Below are 24,070 nucleotides of genomic sequence, written 5' to 3' on the forward strand. Positions count from 1 at the left end.
ACAGAGGAGCCTGGCAGGGACCCGCCATGGGATTATCCAAAGCAAGTACACTGGAGTGGGTTGCCACTTCCTACTCCAGGAGATCTTCCAGAACTGGGGATCGAACCCACATATCCTGCATTTGCAGGCAGATTCTTTACCACAATCATCACCTGGGAAGCCCTAAAATAAGATAACTTGGAAAAAAGAGAACTGTGGCGAGCTACTGGCAGTCTTGCAGATAGCTGGGGACAGTCAGCTTCATCTTTCCCCAGGGCTGCGCTCTTCTCTGTAAGTCACCCTCCACCACCCTTCCCGTCCTCCTGGGATGTCTTCCACACCTCTCCTGCTGTTCCCCACATGCCTCACCTCTTGCCCTCAGAATTATTTAATGCCCCTCTCCATCATGTGGTTTTTCAAGTAGGTGGCAGAGACGGGTAAGATTGTAAATGACACTAACAAAATTACTGAATGCACATAAATCATAATGTAGATAAACTGCTGTAAATGGCCCAGGTCCTGTATAAGCCAAGTGTTTGCTTATTGGAGCTGATTTTATTCGTGCTGCAGCAGATATGGGCCAGACCAGAGAGAGCCAGCCTCCCTGGAGCAGGATGATATAGACCCACAATATATTGTGTTTGGAAAAGACCCTGGCAGTCTCCTAAACCTTTATATTCCCGATGTTAATGGGCGTGATGACTAAGAAAGAGGTTTGTTTGTTTTTAGCCACTAAGTCATGTACAACTCTTTTGTGACCCCATGGACTGCAGCCTATCATGTTCCTCTGTCCTTGGGATTTCCCAGGCAAGAATACTGAAGTGGGTTGCCATTTCTTTCTCCAGGGGATCTTCCCAACCCAGAGATTGAACCTGTGTCTTCTGCATTGGCAGGCAGATTCTTTACCACTGAGTCATCAGTTCAGTTCCGTTCAATTCAGTTGTGTCCAATTCAGTCGCTCAGTTGTGTCCGACTCTTTGAGACCCCATGAATCGCAGCACACCAGGCCTCCCTGTCCATCACCAACTCCCAGAGTTTACCCAAACTCATGTCCATCGAGTTGGTTATGCCATCCAGCCATCTCATCCTCTGTCCTCCCCTTCTCCTCCTGCCCCAAATCCCTACCAGCATCAGGGTCTTTTCCAATGAGTCAACTCTTCTCATGAGGCAAAGGATTGGAGTTTCAGCTCAGCATCAGTCCTTCCAATGAATACCCAGGACTGATCTCCTTTAGGATGGACTGTTTGGATCTCCTTGCTGTCCAAGGGACTCTCAAGAGTCTTATCCAACACCACAGTTCAAAAGCATCAATTCTCTGGCGCTCAGCTTTCTTTATAGTCCAACTCTCACATCCATACATGACCACTGGAAAAACCATAGCCTTGACTAGACGGACCTTTGTTGGCAAAGTAATGTCTCTGCTTTTGAATATGCTGTCTAGGTTGGTCATAACTTTCCTTCCAAGGAGTTAGCGTCTTTTAATTTCATGGCTGCAGTCACCATCTGCAGTGATTGGAGCCCCCAAAAATAAAGTCAGCCACGGTTTCCCCATCTATTTCCCATGAAATGATGGGACCAGATGCCATGATCTTAGTTTTCTGAATCATCAGGGAAGCCCAAAATGGTACCTAGTATTTGCTGATTCACACTCAATCCATACTCAAATATGGTCCCCAAACATGGAGGTAAACAAGCTTCTTTATTCATGGTTGGATTTTTGAAGTCTTTAATAGACTAATACATATTATGGATGTCTAAGGTGTGATTTCCCAGAATAAGGTGTGATTTCCTGGCTATACATTTTTTTTTTCATGGAGCATTTGATGAAATCAGTTTTCCCTTGTTGTTGTTGTTGTTTAGTCACTAAGTCATGTCCTATTCTTTGTGACTCCACAGACTGCAGCACACCAGGCTTCCCTGTCCTTCACTATCTCCCAGAGTTTGCTCAAACTCACGTCCCAGGAGTTGGTGATGCCATCCAACCGTCTCATACTCTGTCGCCCCCTTCTCCTCCTGCTCTCAATCTTTCCCAACATCAGGGTCTTTTCCAATGAGTAGGCTCCTCCCATCAGGTGGCCAAAGTATTGACGCTTTAGCATCAGTCCTTCCAATGAATATTCAGGGTTGATTTCCGTTAGGATTGATTGGTTTGATCTCCTTGCAGCTCCAGAGACTCTCAAGAGCCTTCTCCAACACCACAGTTTGAAAGCATCACTTCTTTGGGGCTCAGCCTTCCTTATGGTCCAACTCTTGTATCCATACATGACTACTGGAAAAACCATAGCTTTGACTCTAAGGACCTTTGTACGCAGAGTGATGTAACTGCTTTTCAATATACTGTCTAGGTTTGAGATAGCTTTTTTTTCCCTAGGACACTTATTAAAACACATCGTATTATTTTATATTGGAGGAAACTGAGGTTTCCAGAAGTTCAGTGAGTTACTTAGGGTTTCAGACTGGTTGGAGGAAGACATAGGCTCCTGGTTTATCATACTCCATAGAAGGCTCTCAAACTTGAGGTACATCAGCTTTCCCTAGAGGGCTTGTAGAAACAGATTCCTGGGTCCCACCCCAGAGTTTTTGATTCAGTAGGTCTAGGGAGGGGCCTGATAGTTTGCATTTCTCATAGAATCCTAGGTGATGCCCACATTGTTGGTGTGGGGATCTCACTTGAAGAACCTCTACTTCATACTCCCTGGCTGTGTTAGATGCTACGACAGAAAACATATGTACCTGCTTTCTCATCTGAGGAGAGGTGTGACTTTCTGGATGTTGAAGTAGCTTTTGACCTAGATAGAGCAAACATTTGCCCTTGTGACTTGTGGCTTAGAGGCCCTGGCAGACCAGCTCATGCGTCCACAAAGACTCCACTTTCCCTGAACTTCATCCTTCCCTTCACCTGCCCCTTCAACCCTACCAATGGGAGATTCATCACCACGGTTCTTTGCTTCTTTTTGTCATAAATTGCTTTTTGATATTGTAAATGCTCCAGGAAAGATTGAGGAAGATCATCAGTCACTCAGACATAAGATTTAATTAATTCAGGCTCCCCTTTGACTTGGTGGGGAATACTTTCATCAGAGTAAGGGGATTTTTTATTCGTTTGGAGAAATTACAGGAGGAAGCCCTATTTTAAAGGAGGGAAGGTGAACTTTAAAATGGGTTGCTGGTGCCTGGTTAGTGAACATGCCACGGAGGCCATGTGCAGTTTTGGGCAGAGCTGTTCCTTCTTGGAGGAGGGCATGGCAACCCACTCCAGTATTCTTGCCTGAAGAGTCCCATGGACAAAGGAGCCTGGCAGGCAACAGCCCATAGGGTTGCAAAGAGTCAGACTCTCACTGAAGTGACTCAGTATGCTCCTTCTTGCAGTGAGGAGCTACTGAACCTGGGTTGGGGGAGGGAAGGGGAAAGATGCAGATTTTCCTTTTGAATCACAAAGGCATGTCCTCATTCAAATATGGGAGTCTAAGGTCTAGGGGTAGATAGGATTGACTGCTTGGGCCCTTGCAGAGAAAGACACTCATTCAGAGCAACACCCCAGGATCTGGTGAAGGAGTCTGAGTGCTGGGTGGTCTGTGCCCTGTGTTCGTGGGGATGTCTGTTGGCTTTGCTGAATTCTATTTACTGAAGAGCCTTGGCTTTATTTCCTTGGACTGTATCAAAGGCCACGCAGCCTCTGCTCCAGTTTCCTCGCTCTGTGTCTCCCTCTGAAACGCCTCTTTTTCTTCTGGTCCTCCTCTCCCTTTCTCTCTGTTTCTAATCTCATGAAGGGAGATGTGAAGAAACTTCTCTGGACTGAAGATATAAATTGCCAGCATCTGGACTACAACCGGGCCCATTTCCAGGAGGTGCCATTTGCAGAGAATTCCGCCAAAATGGTGCCTTCTCAGAGTCGAGATACTATGGGGACTCTGGTCAGAGCCTTCCAGAGTCCCTGCACCTGACTAGCTAGGGACAATGAGGATGGGGTGAGCATAGGGGTGGGCCAAGGAAGAGTAGAGACCCCCTTCAACAGGCCCAATACCAGGGACAGTTCCAGTTCCTTTTCATCTCATTTTCTGCTTCTTCAGGGCAACAGGCAGCTATTCTAAATAGCAGACGGGATTTCGGACCATGGCACGCTGGTTGGGGAAATAGTCAAGGTCAAAGATTTGGGGCTACCCATGGCTTCCCTGGTGGCTTAGATGTAAAGAATATGCCAGATTCTATCCCTGGGTTAGGAAGATCCCCTGGAAAAGGGAATGGCTATCCACTCCAGTATTCTTGACTGGAGAATCCCGTGGACAGAGGAGCCTGGCAGTCTACAGTCTATGGAGTCATAAAGAGTTGGATACAACTGAGCAACTAACACACTCATAGTTTTGGGGGGACCTCTCTTACACTATATCTAGGACAGTGATCTCTGGAGGACAATTAGCATCTGCCACCCCAGTCGCTGAGCCTTCTGAATCCCTTAAAAGGGTCTTAAACCCATCTTCTCTCTGCATTCCTGTCTTTTGTTCCTGAGACACAGGGCCGTGCACAGCAAGGACCAACAGCCGTGGAGAAGTGTGGAAATCATTTACTACAAGTCTCCCAGAGGAATGCAGAACTTTGGATCAAAGTTAGAATGGACCCGTCAGGCAGTATTTATCCTCCCCTTTCTGAGTTCTGATGACTGACATTGTTCTGTTTTTATTACTGGCCCTTGGAAGCAATTGTTTTAGAAAAATATTGTCTAGACCTGAAATTGAGTGAATATGACATTAATTACAGAGGCTTTCCTCTGTGTGTCTCTTTGCCAGCTGTGTTCGCTGCTCGGGAGCCACTGGGGGCTTCCAGAGAGATGTTGATGGTGAAGGGAAGTAGCCGCTGAGTGGAGGACCTGCTGTTGGCCAGGTTTTGAGTTGCATCTTTAATACTGGTTCCTTCATTTCACCTTCGTGAGGACCCTATGAAGTTGGCACCAATTTCCCTGTTTGACAGATTAAAAAAAAAAAACAAAACTGAATCTCAGGGACATTCAGTATTCTGTTCAGGAGCACACAGGGCAAAATAGTGATGTCAGGATTCAGATCCAGGTCAAGCAAACTCTGCAATTTATGTCCTTCCATCCATAGCTCAGTTGGTAAAGAATCCGCCTGCAATGCAGGAGACCCTAGTTTGATTCCTGGGTTGGGAAGATCCCCTGGAGAAGGGATAGGCTACCCACTCCAGTATTCTTGGGCTTCCCTTGTGGCTCAGTTGGTAAAGAATCCACCCACAATGCAAGAGACTTGGGTTTGATCCCTGGGTTAGGAAGATCCCCTGGTGAAGGGAAAGGCTACCCACTCCAGTATTCTGGCTTAGAGCAATCCATGGACTGTGTAGTCCATCGGATTGCAAAGAGTTGGATATGACTGAGCGACCTTCACTTTCATCCCATTTAGACCATTGCAGCAAGGTAGCTTGAGATGAGACATGCGGCATCCATAACGTAACAATCAGAGATTCACTTGAAGTGATTATTTGTATAGATTTTAAAGGAAATTTTTTTCACCTGAGAATCATAATGTATTAATAGCTCATGCCGTCAATGTAGTGTGTTATAATGACTGGCATTAAGAGAGAAATGAAAGAAAATCTGTGTTTTAGCTACACACAAGTGTGTATTTATGGGCCTAAAGCAGAATTGATTTAGAGGCCCCTATATATGAAAAAGGATATACAATTTATTAAGAATGAGTTACTAATTTTAAAAAGCTGATCACAAGCATCACAAAATCTAGAAGACAACATGGTATTTTTGTTAATTAATTGTTTGATGTGTTTTTTAATACGAATTTTCCTATATGTGTTGGCTGCATGCTCTTTGATCATTTCTTTATATAATTGTTTTGTTGTAATATTATTTTCTACAAAAAGAGATATTTTCTTTCTTTCTTTTGAAGTATAATTTACAATGCTGTATAAACCTCAGCAGGCTTTCCAGGTGGCCCAGTGGTAAAGAATCTGCCTGCCAATGCCCAAGACACAAGAAATGCAGGTTCAATCCCTGGGTTGTGAAGATCCCGTAGAGAAGAAAATAGCAACCCATAGCAATCCAGTCTAGTATTCTTGCCTGGAAAGTTCCATGGATAGGGAAGCCTGGCAGACTAAAGTCCATGGGGTCACAAAGAGTTGAACACAGCTGAGCACACATACACATAAATTTCAAGTGTACAGCAAAGTGATTCCGTTACATATACATACATTATTTTCAAATTATTTTCCATTATAGATTATTATAAGAGAAATAGATATTTTGCCCTTTTTTAGTGTGGTTGATTATAAAAAATTAATATTGACAGAAAATTTTTTTTGCAGCATCACAACTTGTAACTGTCATTTGATATTTGATCAAATTGTCATTTGATATTAAGACTGTTTTCATATATGTACTATAAGCCTGGGTAACTTTCCCATAGACTAGCTTCTGGTTTCACTCATTTCAAAACTTTTTCTCCCCTACAACCACACACTTTCAATGATGGGGGCCATAGGACGCATCTGTACTGTCCTAGAACAGCTAAGGCAGTACTTTTATGTCATGCCAACAATGAGCTGGTGCTATGGGCAGCTGGAAAAATCCTGAGAGTTATACCTGTCTTGGGAGGACTGACTGGCAAACACTTAACCTAAAGAGAAGCAGCTATGAGGTAGCATCTGTCTGTCTCTCTATCCATGTTCTCATTAAACAGAACTAACTATATCCCCAACCCTGTATCTCAGCTTCTACTTAATTTGATCCATAAGATGCCCACTTGCTTTCCATCACTACCCAAGATATGGAGATTAGAAAGAAGGAAAGCTGGAATGGAAAGACACAATAGCTTCTATCTCTTATTTTTACAGATGTTATAAAAACATCTAGCCATGTGAACACAGCACTAGGGCCCCTCCGAAGGTCTTGTGCAAGTGACTGACATGCAGCTTAAGTGGCACTAGCTTCATGGACAATCTTTCCTCCGTAGAGGAGGAGAATGTTATTACTGATGGATATATGCTTTTCCCCCTAAGATGTGCTAAGGTTACAGAAAGATTGAGAACTAGAGTTTGGGACTTGATAAAATACCAATCTTGGTGCTCTGTAGCTGGTGTTCTTTTTAGTACAAGAGTTGTCTAACCTTTTCTGTACAGGTAGTAAATATTTTACCCTTTGTGGGCCATGCAATCTCAACAACAACAACTTAACTCTGCCTTCCTAGTGTAAAAGCAGTCCTCTATAATATATATATAATAGTATGGCTTTGTTCCAATAAAACTTTATTAAAAAAAAAAAAAAGGAGCAGTTTGCTGACCCTTAGTAGGGCAGCACCCTTAAGGCACACGTGTGCCTTACCACGCTGCTATGTCTTCATGGTGTTCGCATCTTCTGGTGACTTTAGGACAGGAAGCATTGGAAGGAAGAAAGAAAGATGACTGGTTAGAGGGACAAGATTAAGCACATTTTAGGGACACAGATTTGATTTTCTGCTTCCTCCTGCCATTTTAAAGTCAAACATACTCTTAACTCACAGAAGCAGACTTGTAGTTCTCAAGGTTAACTTGGGTCGCCTCTCCAGATTTAACTGAAATACTTGGTTAAATATGGTTTTGTCTTTTTTTTTTTTTTTTTTGAGGTTTAAAGGGCCCCAAGAACCCTCCGGCACAGAACCTTATCACCCAGACCCACCGCTGTTGGTCTGTGTCTATTTCCACAGCATCTGTGTCAACATTGCATGGGTGTGTGTTAGTCCCTCAGTCGTCTGACTCTTCGTGACCCCATGGATTGTAGCCCACCAGGCTCAGAGAATTTGTCCATGGAATTCTCCAGGCAAAAATACTGGACTGGGTTGCCATGATATCCTTCAGGGGATCATCCCAACCCAGGGATTGAACCCTGGTCTCCTGCATTGCAGGCAGATTTTTTTTATGATCTAAACCCCTGTGCAAGTGAGGGAAGCCCCTGTGTTAACACTGAAGTGAAGTGAAGTGAAGTGAAGTGAAGAAGTCGCTCAGTCGTGTCCGACTCTGTGCGACCCCATGGACTGTAGCCCACCAGGCTCCTCCATCCATGGAATTTTCTAGGCAAGAGTACTGGAGTGGGGTGCCATTTCCTTCTCCAGGGGATCTTCCCAACCCAGGGATTGAACCTGGGTCTCCCACATTGTGGGCAGATGCTTTACTGTCTGAGCCAAAATTAAACTGATCAGAATATTAGAATGATTAAAGTAAAGTTTCTGTAATTATCTTCTTGAGGAGACTCCTTAAAGGAAAAACACAGAACTATTCTTCTTCTTCTTTTTTTTTTTTGCTTTGGAAACTTCAAACTATTTCACCAAATCACTATGATTATTGTATACTTCAAAGTTAAAATTAGGAATAAATTTTAGTATTACTTTCCCGCTTTCTTCTCTTCCTTCTCATTTTAACCAAGTTATAAGAAAGGACTTGATTAAATAAAGTGGAAGGCATCATGTTGTAATCTGAAGCATTTTGGAATTCAGTTTTCCTCATATATACAGTCTTCTTATTATATTATATTTCCACTCCCCCAATTAGATGTTTAGCATCCGTAACAGATGCCTATGCTACATCTAATGTACTTTTATGGGATAATATCCAATATTAGCCCAGAGAGTTAACTAACTTTCAATGTAAATAGTATAAAATATTTTATTTAACCCTTCAGATATGAGTGGTTCTGTTTACCAGCCCCACTAAGAAGAAATGAATGACATTTCATTTATGGCAAAAACAGCAAGTCTTGGCTAATGGTAAGTTAGTTCATTAGAGAAAGTTAACGGTGATAATTTTCACAATTGCAAAGTACTTTGATTTGGGTTGTTTTTTTTTTTAATCACTTCCTGGAAATTATTTGAGAAGATACTATATTTCGTATATGAATGGTACAGAATCTATCAAAAGAAATGGGTCCGCAGTTACACTTTTGATAAATGATCAGTGTTGTGTTAGTCGCTCAGTCATGTCTGAGTCTTTGAAACTCCACGGGCTGTAACTTGGCAAGCCTCCGTCCCTGGGATTTTCCAGGCAAGAATCCTGGAGTGGGCTGCCATTTCCTCCTCCTAGTGATCTTCCCGACCCAGGGATCAAACCTAGGTCTCCCACATTACAGACAGATTCTTTAGTGTCTGAGCCACCAAGGAAGACTGATAAATGGTCAAGTTGGGACTATTTCTCCAAGTTGGTACCCTGTCCAAAATATTCCCCCATGGTGAGTGAGTTAGGCTTCAGTGTCGACTTTCTGATAGCGTGGGGTAGTGATGGGTAAAGAGCAGGGTTTCTGAGTCACCCTGAAATATATCAGCATCCTGACCTTGCCGCTCTGATGGTGTGCATTTGGGCAATAATTTAGTCACTAGAACCTCTGTATTTCATGTGTGACTGGGAACAGTAAAATTCATCTTTTTTAGACTTAAATGAGATGGTTATGTCAGAGCATTTGATAAGCTGCAACTTAGGTTCAGTTCAGTTCAGTCACTGAGTCAAGTCCGACTCTTTGTGACCCCATGGACTGCAGCACACCAGGCTTCCCTGTCCATCACAAATTCCCAGAGCTTACTCAAACTCATCTCCATCGAGTCATTAGTTAGGTTAGGTTATCTTTTTTTCTCTTCCCCAGTTTCTGTAAACAGTGGTTATTGACCTTGGATACATGTTTGAATTACCCAGATAGCTCTTGATGCCTTGACAAACCCGATAATAAAAATCTAATAAATAATTGAAAATCAGACTGCTTGTCTCTGAGATCATTTAATTGTCCCCACACCAAAAGTGGGCACAAGGGAGCCAGAAATCTTAGCTATCAACCCAACAATGTTTCATTTGTGTGGGGAAATTTGGTAGAAGGGAGGTGTCTTGTAATAATAGATTATATTTTCACAGCTCTTTTATATTATGTTTTAAAGAGCTCTTCATATATATTACAGATTTTATTCTCTTGGCAACTCTGAAAGTTTTTTCAGCTTCAGAATTATTACACCACTTGCAAAAGTTCACAGCTTTCAAGTGGAGGGACCAAGACTCACTCCCAGGTATTCAAACTCCAACTCATATCCAGTCTCCAAACTTCATGTTAAATCACTGTAGAAGATACTCCGTTGTCCGCTTTGTCCAGTGTTTCTGCCCTCTATGCAGACAGGTGATGGGAGGAACAGAAGGGCTCCCATGTCTGGAAAAAGGGTATCTACTTCCATGCTGCCAGCCCCGGAAATCAAAGGCTGACTTTCCAGAAAGATGGAAGAAGGGACTCAATTATTCAGGGCTCTCCTATCTGTAGTCTGAGAGCACCAGTCGAGTGGTTCTTTAGTGGGTAGCTTGGCAGAGCAGGGTAATTTCCCCCCAAATTGGAGGACTAACATGGGATTGCCAACGTTTAAATTTTACTGAACATGGACATAAAAAACAAAAGTAAAAACAAAACAACTCAAAATCAGTCATCTACTGCAAGTATCATCTCAGTGAAAATATCTAACATGACCTCCAAAAAGATAAAGCAAACATACTCTCAGAATGAAGGACAGCTCTTTCATGGAATAAATCTAGGTTTGTGAGCAATTCCCTCCCTCCTCTCCTCCCTGGCTTCCTTCCTTCTTCTCTCCCCTTCCTCCTCCTCCTCCTCCCTTGTCTCTCTCTCTCTCCTCATCACAGTACACTGCAGTCCACGAGCAGGTCTTTGAGCTGTAGAAATGAAGCTTTCCATTTTCTCTGGGAACAGATCCTTCTTTGGTTTGGTAGAGGCCCTGGGGTAAGAGTGAACTAAACCAGTTGTGTGTTTCTTGGAGTCTCCGAGATCTTTGTGTTTCCAAGAAATGTACAGGATTAAAAATATGAGTGCACCATGATGTAAGAGTGTGTAGCAGAGTGGAGGCGGGCCACCAACGAATTGAAATGTGCCCACTGAAAACAAAAGGGACCCACCTCTCCTCTTCCCAAAGGAGGTACAAAGAGCTCAACTGCCATGGAAAACACAAAGCCTGAGCACTGCCTCGGGGCTCCTTGGGGAAGAGGCTGGGTGGGTCTGTCAGGAGAGGGAGGAGGCTGTATTACTTGGAGAGCCGTACTCCAAGTTGGACGTTGCCCTTTGCATTGGGGAGATTGGGTTTCCCTCTGATTGTATTTAATGCTCATGCAATCACAGTTGAACATGAATAACATCATTTCCTTTTAGTGGCCCCACCCTCCTACCCACTCCCCTCTATACAACACTTGGATATCCCCCCCAAAGTTTCCAGAAATCCTCCACCAGGCCCAGGTCTTTGCAACTGGGGCTGTCTCTTGGTTGGTTCTGCTGTGACTTTCACAGGGCAGAGGCAGTGGTGTAAGTTGGGAAGAGGGGGACACAGATTTACAGATCCAGCTAGTCATTAGTGAAGACTGCTTACCTTCTACAGCCTCACTGACGTTTTGTCCACGGACCAGCATAGCAGGCATCGCTGGGAGGCTTGTAAGAAGTGCCCTGCTCCTGAACCATCAAATCAGGATCTGCATCCTAAAAGGTTCCCAGGTGATTCGTGTGTCCACTAGAGTCTGAGAAGTGCTACCTTACAGCTCTCTGGGTCTTAAAATACCTCTGACATTGGCCTCTGCCCACAGCTGAAATGTAGCTGGTCAGTTCAGTTCAGTCACTCAGTCGTGTCTGACTCTTTGCGACCCCATGGACTGCAGCACTTCAGGCTTCCCTGTCCATCACTAACTCCTGGAGCTTGCTCAAACACTTATCCATCGAGTCAGTGATGTCATCCAAGCATCTCATTCTCTGTCATTCCCTTCTCCTCCCGCCTTCAGTCTTTCCCCGCATCAGGATCTTTTTGAATGAGTTGGTTCTTCACATTGGGTGGCCAAAGTATTGGAGTTTCAGCTTCAGCATCAGTCCTTCCAATGAATATTCAGGACTGATCTCCTTTAGGATTGACTGGTTGGATCTCCTTGCAGTCCAAGGGACTCTCAAGAGTCTTCTCCTACGCCACAGTTCAAAAGCATCAATTCTTTGGCGCTCAGCTTTCTTTATAATCCAACTCTCACATCCATACATGACTACTGGGAAAACCATAGCTTTGACTAGATGGACCTTTGTTGGCAAAATAATGTCTCTGCTTTTTAATATGCTGTCTAGGTTGATCATAGCTTTTCTTCCAAGGAGCAAGTGTCTTTTAATTTCATGGGTGCAGTCACCATCTGCAGTGATTTTGGAGCCCAAGAAAATAAAGTCTGTCACTGTTTCCATTGTTTCCCCATCTATTTGCCATGAAGTGATGGGACCAGATGCCATGATCTTCGTTTTTTGAATGCTGAGTTTTAAGCCAGGTTTTTCACTCTCTTCTTTCACTTTCATCAAGAGGCTCTTTAGTTCTTCTTCGCTTTCTGCCATAAGGGTGGTGTCGTCTGCATATTTGAGGTTATTGAGAAGATAGTCTACAAAAAATTAAACTCTAAATTCCCATACAACTTAAGAGTGAGTTCATAGATTCACTGAACTCATTAATCAAGAAAGTTACAGGATGCTAAAACTATTTTCCAAGAGAATGAAAGAGATTGCAGTATATATAGTCAATAAAAGACAGATCGATGGAATAAGATAGAAACTTTAAATACAAAATTCGGTAATGTCCTCCAGGACCATAAAACCATATCCCTTGAAGTTACCTTTTCTATTAGACTTTACTTACAACTTTACCAGATAAAAATTATATGTCATTTATCAATCTTCTATAAGTTAACATCTAACTTTACAAAGTCTGGCTCTTAATATTAAATAAGTCAATATTAAATAATAAGTCCTGATCCCCAGGACAAAATCAGCTCACTCTTAAAAAGGCTGTGGGGAAGTGTTCTGGTATGACTCCAAAAGGGAACTCAGTTGCCTTTTGTGTTATTTCCAAATTTTGGATCATCTTTCTTTCCTTTTTTTTTTTTTTTCAAAGTCTGTTCAAAAAAACAGCTCACTGGGCTTCTGACTCCTCTCACTGGGCTTCCAGCAGGATAAATTAAAGTCAATCTCTATCTCGGGGATGGTTTAGTCAAAGCATCTTAACCTGGGTTTCATAAAGAGGCTTCTGGAAACCTCTGCAATTACAAGCATCATTTGGTGTATATGTGAATTTTTCTAAGGAGACAGCACATAACTTTTGTTAGAATCCCAAGGTGCTTGTGTCCCAAACGGCCAGAATTGAATAACTAGGCTGACACTAGATTTTAAGAAGAGGCTGAAACTCATAAAATTCGCATTATTAGCACCAGAGTCCAACAAAGTGAGCACATTAGTCCATCTAGAATATAGTCCATCTAGAATAAATACATCTAGAATATAACTTAGACAGTGTTCTTATGAGACGTCCCACCAGCCTTCCCAAGTTGGATTGACCTACAGGACAAGCATGAGTGGCTGACTTTAAGGTTTACAGCCTCTCCTGTTTGAAAAGTTCTGTAACTTCTCACCACGTTTCCGCATCCATCCTTCAGGGCTCAGCTATTACATAGAGCCCTCCTTGAACCCTCCAGCCCGCAGAGGGCCCTCATCTTCTGAACTGTTATGGCCCTTGACCTGTCTGGCCTTATTGAGGGTTCATATCTTTCATTTCTGTGCACTGCAGATACTTTTAGAACAAGGAATGGACCAGAGAAGGGTATTATTCCTCGTTGCCCCGATAGCACTCGACTCAGTGTTTGGCTCCCCAGGTAGCACTGGTGGTAAAGAATCCATCCGCCTGCCAATGCAGGAGACATGGGCTCAACCCCTGGGTCAGGAAGATCCCCTGGAGAAGGAACTGGCAACCCACTCCAGTATTCTTGTCTGGAAAATTCCATGGGCAGAGGAGCCTGGTGGGCTATAGTCCATGGGGTCACAAAGAGTCAGACATGACTGAGTGATGCCACACACACACACACACACACAGAGTGCTCTGCAATATTGCCTGTGAATGGTATTATGACTTAATTTTTCCATGTTTTGACTTTTAGACCACCCCCACCCCCCGGCTAGAAGAGGTGGAGGCATCCTGCTGGGATCCTACTGACAGAAACAGAAAATCAAGAAAGATACAGATGCAAACGAAAGGAAATGAAGGGGTCACCACCCGAATCCTACATTGGTGATTACAGCCTCCATTTTACTCCATTTAAACTTGAACCATTTCCTTTGCAAATTGTTTGGTACAGAAACATTGCGATGCCCCTCAGGGGAGGTGGGAAAGGAGGTAAGGCCAAGAAACAGGGAGATCAAAGGGGCAGAAACTGAAAAAAGGAATACAAAGGATGGATTCCAGAGACAGGCGGAAGGCTGTGTGAATGAACAAAGGCGGGGAGAGAAGACTTCTCTGGACAGCACAGGCTCATCGCTGGGCAGGCCTCTCCCACAGCTATGTTTGCGCAAATATATCAGGGGTATCAAGAATGTTATAATGATACTCCATCACCCATGGTTCTCATTTTAACCACTGTAATAAGCAAAACATACAGAGCACATTGCTGGCTTTCAGGACTATAATTTTCTCTGAGGACAAATATTGCAAAAAGGGGAAAAAAAAAAGAGAGAGAGAGAAAACATGATATTTTGTCCTGTTCCTAAAAAAAGCATTCCCCCCCCCCCCACCTTCTTTGCTGCTCTTTCCTTTCATTAAACTGTCCTTAAGTGCTTTCAGAGAAAACTAAGTAGGCCACAATTCTGGGCTGCTGACTGAATAATTATAAGTCTGGAAGGTTGCTGGGATGACCAGAGAGAAAGAGGCCCAGGTCCATTTTCCTGAAATCCAGAGACCCAGGGGGATTGTGCCCACTGTGGCTGGACTCCTCACGTTGAGATGATTTCTCATTTTGAAGGAAAATCAGGGACATTCTTATCCTTATTAGTCCTCTGAGAACTTGGGCCCTGGCCAGATTTTATTGGAAAATTGCAACAAAAGAAATTAAAGATAGGGGGTTCTGCAAGGGTCTTATATTTTTTAAGGGTTACGTGAGAGGCATATCGAAACCAGATTATTTCCAGAACAGCCCTGCTGTATGAGCTGAAAGATATTCTTTGCTTTTTAAATATTCACTTATCCCTTGACTGAGATTCCGCTTGTTAACCATTGTTCATTTCTGTGTAAGTAGTACTAAGATTGTGTGTGTGAGTGTTTAGTTGCTGTGCCTGACTCTTTGCGACACTGTGGACCCTAGCCCGCCAGGCTTCTCTGTCCATGGGATTTGCCAGGCAAGAATATTGGAGTGGGTTGCTGCTTCCTTCTCCAGGGCTTCTTCCCGATCCAGGGATCAAACCTACATCTCCTACGTTGGCAGACGGATTCCTTACCCCTGAGCCACAGGGAAGATCTTATGATAAAATTAGCCTCAAGGAATTTACAAAAGAGAGGTGGGTAGATCCTTGGCCACCAGGGTGTTCAATTCAACTGGACAAGCCTCTTCTGTGTACTGGGGTCCAGAGAATGACTGGATATGTGAGGCGGGGGTTGGAGGCGGGGTGAACACCAGGGAAGAGACACAACAATTCCTCATTTTCTAATAACTTTTCTGCCAGTCTGATAGATTTGCTCCAGCTCATAAGTAGGACCAATCCTGCCCGCATTGCTGGAGGGCCAGCACCCTCCAGGGGGCAAAAGCTGCTCCCAGATCAGTTTCGAAAGTGTGATGTGACTCTTGTGATTTTCATGTGGCATAAAGTATTACTCTTTGTGTACTTTTTTTCCCAACCATTTGAAGGTAAACCCATTCTAGCCCAGGCCTGGTGGGCAGAGCTACCCAGCCCAGGGTCTCCAGCTTGTCCCCTTCAAGGGAGCAGGAGAGACTTGACATGGGTGAGAATCCCTTTCCATCTTCGCTTCCCTGTTCTCCCTCCTGGTACTCACATATCACAGCTTACCACCCTGGTGATTCTTTTTTCTTAAACTTATTTTATTGACGTATAGTTGATTTACAACATTGTGTTAATTTCTGCTGTACAGCACAGTGATTCAGTTACCCATATACATATTTTTTTCATATTCCTTTCCATTATATTTTAATCAGGATATTGAGTATACTTCCCTGTACTGTATAGTAGGATCTTGCTGTTTATCCAGCCTCTGTATAATAGTTTGCACCTGCTAATCCCAAACTCCCAGTCCACCCTTCTCCCACGCTTTCTCCCCCTTGGTAACCACAGTCTGTTCTCTATGTCTGTGACTCTGTTTCTGTTTCATAAATAAGTTCGTTTGTACCATATTTTAGATTCCACACATCAGTGATATCATATGGTATTTGTCTTTCTCTGTCTGACTTAACTTCATTTAGTACGATCATCTCTAGGTCCATTCATATTGCTCCAGATGGAATTATTTCATTCTTTTGTATGGCTGAGTAGGATTCCACTGTGTGTTTAAGTAAATACATATATAAGTGAATATATACATACATGTGTTTGGTGGTGGTGTGTGTGTGTGCAGTCGCTTGGTCATGTTCGACTCTTGCGACCCTGTGGACTATAGTCCTCCAGGCTCCTCTGTCTGATATTCCCCAGGTAAGAATACTGCAGTGGGTTGTTGTTTCCTTCTCCAGGGGATCTTCCTGAACCAGGAATCGAACGCAGGTCTCCTGCCTTGCAGGCAGATTCTTTACCAATAGAATATGCTATGGTTTTTCTAGAAGTAATGTATGGATGTGAGAGTTGGACTGTAAAGAAAGCTGAGTGCCGAAGAATTGGTGCTTTCAAACTGTGGTGTTGGAGAAGACTCTTGAGAATCCCTTGGACTGCAAGGAGATCCAACCAGTCCATCCTAAAAGAGATCAGTCCTGGGTGTTCATTGGAAGGTCTGATGTTAAAGCTGAAACTCCAATACTTTGGCCACCTGATGCAAAGAGCTGACTCATTTGAAAAGACCCTGATGCTGGGAAAGATTGAGGGCAGGAGGAAAAGGGGACGACAGAGGATGAGATGGTTGGATGGCATCACCGACTCAATGGACATGAGTTTGGGTGGGCTCCAGGAGTTGGTGTTGGATAGGGAGGCCTGGCGTGCTGCAGCTCATGGGGTCGCAAAGAGCCGGACACGCCTGAGCGGCTGAACTGAACTGATATTTATGTCTCACATCTTCTTATCCACTCATCTGTCAGTGGATATTTAGGTTGTTTCCATGCCTTGGCTATTGTGAATAGTGTTGCTATGAAAAATAGGGGTACGTATCTTCTTGAATTATAGTTTTGTTCAGATATGTGTCACCCTGGAGATTCTTAATGTATTGTCCTCATGCATTAGAAGAAAAACAATTGGGAGGAAAGGAGTAAATGTTAGAAATGCGAAAGAAGCAAATCATAATATTATATAAACTCAACATAGTAAATTGTGATGATTTTATGTACTTCTCTGTTCTCTGACAGTATAAAGATCACACATATTAAAATCAGGAGAGAAACTAAAATATAAAGGAAGGCCATGAACACAGTCTCAGGAAAGACCTACCACCAATTTAGATTGTCTGTCCTCTCCAGCTGCCATGCATTTTTCTCACTCAGCATCTATGGAAGATGGTAAGATGTGTTCTAAAAGAGACAAATTATTCTGTTGCTAACAGAGAAACACCCTCTTACCTCATTTGGCCCTGAGTTTCATTTTGTGGTTAGAGTCTCAAGGTTTCTAAGCTCTGTTGAAGTTTCCAATTCTTCCCTCTAGAGCCCTTGGGCTTAGATGTCCATTCTAGATGCCAAAGCTTCTAAATGTCCATCTTTGAGAAGCTTCCCTATGCCTGCTGCACAGAATGAGCTGAATGTCAAGAGCCCTTGAACACTGAGACAATGGCCCCAAACTCGTAAAGCTAGACTAGGTCAGAGACATTGGTTCCAGCACTTTTCTTTGACATGAGGGGTTTCCATGAGCTGTCATGAACTTGAGGGCCCGGGATCAATTTAGTTCAGTTCAGTTCAGTCGCTCAATCGTGTCCGACTCTTTGCGACCCCATGAATTGCAGCACCCCAGGCCTCCCTGTCCATCACAAACTCTTGGAGTTCACTCAAACTCAAGTCCATTGAGTCAGTCATGCTATCCAGCAATCTCTTCCTCTGTCGTCCCCTTTTCCTCCTGCCCCCAATCCCTCCTAGCATCAGAGTCTTTTCCAATGAGTCAACTCTTCGCATGAGGTGGCCAAAGTACTGGAGTTTTAGCTTTAGCATCATTCCTTCCAAAGAACACCAGGGCTGATCTCCTTCAGAATGGACTTGTTGGATCTCCTTGTAGTCCAAGGGACTCTCAAGAGTCTTCTCCAACACTACAGTTCACTAGGCAAGGTTAAAACATGACTGGGGACTTTCCTGGCAGTCCAGTGGTTAAACTTTCACCTTCCAACACAGGAGATGTAAGTTCGATCCCTGGTTGGGAAGCTAAGATCCCACATGTCTTAGGGCCAAAAAAGCGAAAGATGAAGCAGAAACAGTATTGTAACAAATTCAATAAAGACTTAAAAAAAATTGTCCACATTTAGTTTACAAAAAGTCTTTAAAAATAAAAGCAAAACAGAAACATGATTAGGTAGGTGGTATGTATCTTGAAGTGTTAACAAAGAAATTCAGACATATAATAGAACAAGAATCAGGTGTTTGCGTTGCAAATAGTCTCTTCTCTCTTCCTCCAACAGTGATTTTTGATCACAAAGCAGTGGACTCTGCTCAGGAGCCTTGGCTGGAGACCTGCCCCTCTTGCCGCTCTGGCCTGGAGTGAGCCTGATACCCTGTCCCTGGCCTGGCTTTGGGCCTCCTTCCAATAGACAGTTCATTCATGTCTTCATCCCAGTATCTCCGCCTGCCACTAGAGTTGAGCGCACATGTGAAAATCCCTCAAAAGATGCCCTTTTGCCATTGTTATCAAACACCATCTCCAAACCTCTGTGCCCCTGTCTTCCTGCTGTCTTTCCAAGACACGCTTTTCACTTGAGGCTCCCACCTTATAAATGTCAGGCTGGCTTCTCTCATCGTTCTCTCCTGGAGAGCTTCATGAAAGGAGGGCTGAGGTCATATTTTATCCTGCTTGGCAAGACTCCCATGGGAGCCATAGAGTAACTCTCCCTGTCTATTACCATGAACCACGGAGTTATCTAACTTGTGGTCCCACAAAAAGTTGCATGGGAGCAGAGACAAGGCCCCATGCTTTGCCCAGAGAAAGAATTCAATACAATGATATTGGGTGTAGGACTTCCCTGGTGGTCTAGTGGTTAAGAATCCACCTGCCAATGCAGGGAACACGAGTTTGATCCCTGGTCTGGGAAGATCCCATGTGCTTCAGATCAACTAAGCCTGTAGGCCACAACTACTGAAGTTAGTTCAGTAGTTTTAGGTTCAAGCACCCTAGAACCCATGCTCCACAGTAAGAGAAGCCACTGCAATGAGAAGCCCATGTACCACAATGATGAATAGCCCCCGCTGGCAACTAGAGAAAGTCCACACTCAGGAGCAAAGATTCCACTCAGCCAAAAATAAATAAAATGAAATAAAATGCATGAAAGTAATGAATGACCCTATTTTTATCCTTCCTTTCACATTAATAATTCTTGGAAGCGGAGAGTATTGGTTAAATGATTTTACATTTTACCAAGCACCTTTCTTTGCTAACTTTTTGTTGGCTGAAACTGGAGTCGACTGCTAACAGAACTGTCAGTGAAGAATGTCCCTTTGGTAGTGCCTGCCTACACCTTTCCAGGGTTTGCTACCACAGCCCCCTCCCCAGTCAAGAAGGGGGCCCTTCTGTAGCCCCCAAGGCCTGACCCTCATCAGTCTGTCACCATGTCTGAGCTGGTGTTTCTGCTTCCACCTGTTCTGTGACTGTCAGCCAAATCTCGCTGAAATATATCACTTGTGTTCTCTGTCTGGGGATAATATATTTGCATTTAATAGGAACCTTTAGAAGGTCCTGTGCTCCCACTCCCTGAAGTGGCTTCAGAGTGAGGATTTCAGCAAGAAGAATTTTAACAACAAGTATTATAATAATTTATCTCTCCTCTTGGATTAAAGTCCTCTTGGGGGAAGGCCCCTGTTTTATACATTGAGTTTGCCTGGAAACACCTACCTCTAGACTGTCATCAATAATATTTCATGAATAAGTATGAGGTGACTAGCGAATATAGCAAGTAACTTGAGAGATGATATATATAGGGATTAATATAATCCTGCCCACATCATGATTTGCATTATCCATGATTCTCTACAGTGGTTTCACCCACTTTGGTTGAGAGAGAAAATTTTCAATATGGTGGTTCCAATGATCCCCAAGGGATCAATATCCCTTGATATTCAGAGCCTTCCATAATCCCCTTCCCTTGAGTGAACTGCTTCAGGTCAATAGAATACAGCAATGTTGATTAGATTATATGATCTCAGTGTATTTCTATAATTAGATTACAAAGATTGTCATTTCTTGGTAGCAGACACCTTTGTGGGCTTTGCTGAAGTAAGCTGTTCATATGATCAGAAATTCTTGTAAGTCTTCCACTAATAGCTGACAAGGAACGAAGATCCTCATCCAACAAGTTGTAAGGAACTAAATGTTGTCAACAATGACATAAGCTTGGAAGCAGATTCTTCCCCAGTTAAACCTTCAGATTAGACCACAGCCCCAGATGACATCTTACCTGCAGCCTTGTGAGAATTTCTGAAGCAGATGATCCAACTGAGCTGTGACCAGCCTCCCGACCCACAGGAGCCATGAAATAATAAAAGTTTGATTTTTCTAAGCTTCAAACTTTTGGTAATCTATTATGCATCAATGAAAACAAATAAAAGGTCTTTAGCCCATTTGTCCTCCAAGTTATCAGACTTCCCCAGTGACATTTTCAATGGAATTAATCTTGAAAACAATGCCCAAGACTGAGAGATGAGTATAAGCCAAGTCTCAGGAAAGTGGTTCCTTCTCACTTTATCTCCTTCCCCAACATGACTCCTTTGAGAAAATTCACAACGTTGAACAAATTTCTCAACCTCTACAATCCTTCAGAGCTCTGACTATCAGGGATTAAATAGATCCAAGAGGTTCTTACCCTGTGCTTCCTGTCTGTTCTCCTGTCCTCATGGAGGTCTACTTGGGTCTTTAGTGAATCCTTCTCCCTGCCCTAGAGCTTGCCCATGTGAGCTTTCTCTGGAGGAAATGCCAACCCCTCTGGCAGCAGGTACCAATCTTTGGTTCATAAAACATCTGGACAGTTTGTTCAAATAGCAGATGTGGTCCTAACTCAGAGAGATTCTTATTCAGGGAATCTGAAATGGGGTCCAGGAGTCATTACTTTTAGTAAGCACCCAGGAGATTCTGATGCAGATTTTGAAGGTGGTAAAGTCCCAGGCTTTGAGAAACCCAGGTCCATAGGTTCCAAAACATTTTACAAAGTTTCCCAAAGAGCACCCTTGGCACCAAAATGTCTATATGTCAGTTACCTGCCAGCAGTATGTAATTGCTCTTGTGACCTTGAAAATATCAGTTAGTGTTAGGTTATTTCATTTAGTTAGAAATGAAAAAGCACCAGCTTTGGAGTTAGAGGGCCTAGGTATGACTTCCTGCTCCATCTAGAAGCCCTGATGGGGGGAAAAAGCATCTTCTTGAGCCTCAGCTTCCTCACTTGTAAAATGTGCAAAAGAATACTGGCATGGTCAGGTGTGAGGATGAAGTGAAGTAGTATTTTCATGGCATCCAGCTCAGCTTCCAACACTAAGTACATCTAGAAAGGAGACAGATTAATGATGGTAACAATGGCCAATAATTACTGAATTCCTACAGCATGCCCACCTCAGTATTAAGAACTTGAGGTGTATTGTTTTATGAAATCCTCTTGGAGATGGGTATTGTTAAAAGCTCACTTCCACTTATTCCTAATCTCCTGAACCTTTTAAGGAGAGCAGGTACATCTTCATTCTTTCCATTCTAGATTGAGGAGGTGGCATGGTGAGAAGTAGCTTGCTGAGGGTCATGTGATGGCAGAACCAGGAGTAGCTCTGTGTCCCTCCATCTGAATCCTAGATCTGGGACTTCGCTGGTAGTCCAGTGGTTAAGAATCTGCCTGCCAATGCAAGGGACATGGGTTTGACCCCTGGTCCGAGAAGATTCCACATTCACTGAGGCAACTAAGCCCATGAGCCACAGCTACTGAGCCCGCTTGTCCTAGAGCCCATGCTACACAATAAGAGAAGCCACCAAAATGAGAAGCCCATGCTCTGCAGCCAGAGAGTAACCTTTACTCGCCACAACTAGAGAGACCATGCATAGCAACGAAGACCCAGCACAGCCAAAAATAAATAAATCTTAAGTCTGAATCATGATGCATCAGTGACCTGTCCCAGCATCCTGGGGTCTCGTGTCCACAGGTGACGATTTGTCTTTTGCTGGCCTTGCTTGCTAATCAATGTGGTACCATCTGTGATTGTCATTAACAATATCCACCACCACAGATTCAGAAGGAGGGGAAATCGCAATGCCTTCTGTGTCTTGGGAGAGGCCTGTGGCTTCTACCTGATGTGCCCAGAGCATCCATCTGAAGGCCTGGACAAACCCAGTCTAATGAGGTTGTTAACAAGGGTGGTCACAAGGGACCTTGTTAGGAGAAATTTCCCGTCCCTGGGGAGCTCTTTGCTAGGTGATGGACCACGTTACCAGCAGTGGGCGGTCAGGAGAAAAATCTAGGGCTCCTCTTATATGGGAAAAAAAAAAACAACCCTCTGAGCAGGTACACGATCTTTTCCACTTCCTTGTGGAGACCACCCACATGGTGTGTGCCCTGGAAACAGGCAGGGAAGCGGCCATGTGTTTTCACTTAGGTGTGAGGTGCTCGGTTGTGCAAGTGTCACTGCCTACATGGTTTCGGCCCCATGTGGCCCCGGGGGTTCTGAACAGTGGCTCTGGCTCCCTCGCTCTGGTTTTGATCATGTAAGTTGAGAAAGAATCATAGGAGGACTGAGTCATGAGTGTACCTAACTTACTGACCAGAGGGTCACTTTCCAAGTTCACGCAGCCGGATAGCAACATAGCCAGGCCCAGGATCTGCAGCAGCCACAAGTCAGAGCAGAAATAAACAGACTCACCAAGGAGCACCAGGGACCATGTTCTGCCTTCTTTAGAAAAATCAGCCTGGCAGAGCTGCCTGGTAAGTTCTGGAGAGCAATCAGCATTGTGATTTGCATTATCTCGTTTGGTCCTCACATCAGCCCACAAGGCACATGCTGCTGCTATATCTGCTGTATAGATGGTCGTGACCCAAGGTCACAGGGGCAGTAGGGAACAGGGTATTTTCACCCTGCTCGAGACTGGAGTGGGGACTTCCCTGGTGACTCAGTGGTAAAGAATTCGCCTGCTAATGTAGGAGACGAAGGAGACTCAGGTTCATTCCCTGGGTCAGGAAGGTCCCCTGGAGGAAGTCATGGCAACCCACTCCAGTATTCTTGTCTGGACAATCCCATGGACGGAGGAGCCTGGTGGGCTACAATTCATGGGTTTGCAAAGAGTAGGACATAACTGAACCGCTGAGCATGCATGCAAGACTAGTCTGCTATGTGAATGGATCCCAAGAGTCCTGGGCTATCCTCCCCTCTTCCTTTCCAGTAGTGGGGTTGACTGTGGTGGGACAATGCTTTTTCCTAGCTGTATAAAGACCTCAGGGATCCTGGAGCATCCTCGCAGGGGTCCCCACCACTGTTCAGATTTTCCCATGCCCCTCTCCCCACCCCCTCATGCACTCTTTGGAGGCAGCTCTGTGCAGACATGACGTGTGGGCTGCGTGCAGTGATGTGATTTGAGGGCTGCTGGAAACCCCCAGCCCTGAGTCCCCTCCCTGGGGTCTGACCGCTGAGAGCTAAAATGTGAAGCCGGGCTCTGGATTCCAGCCCCCTGTGAATGCATCCCTACCTTACTGAGACAGTGCACCCCATAATTCTTGATTGTTCAGCCTCCCTAGTTTGTATCTGGAGGTTTCCAACTCCCAGCCTGGAAGATGAACTATATGGGAACGTTTGGCTCTCAGAGATGAGGGGGGACCGACCCGTGGTGGGGAAAGAGGGATAAACAGGGAGGCTGAACTTGGACCTGAACCACAGCCATATTGGATGAATATGGTGGAATTCAGCTATCTGCTTGAATCTGAACCCAGAGCTTCTCAGC

The sequence above is a fragment of the Bos javanicus genome, chromosome 23 (assembly GCF_032452875.1).
Source record: "Bos javanicus breed banteng chromosome 23, ARS-OSU_banteng_1.0, whole genome shotgun sequence".
Classification (NCBI taxonomy): Eukaryota; Metazoa; Chordata; class Mammalia; order Artiodactyla; family Bovidae; genus Bos; species Bos javanicus.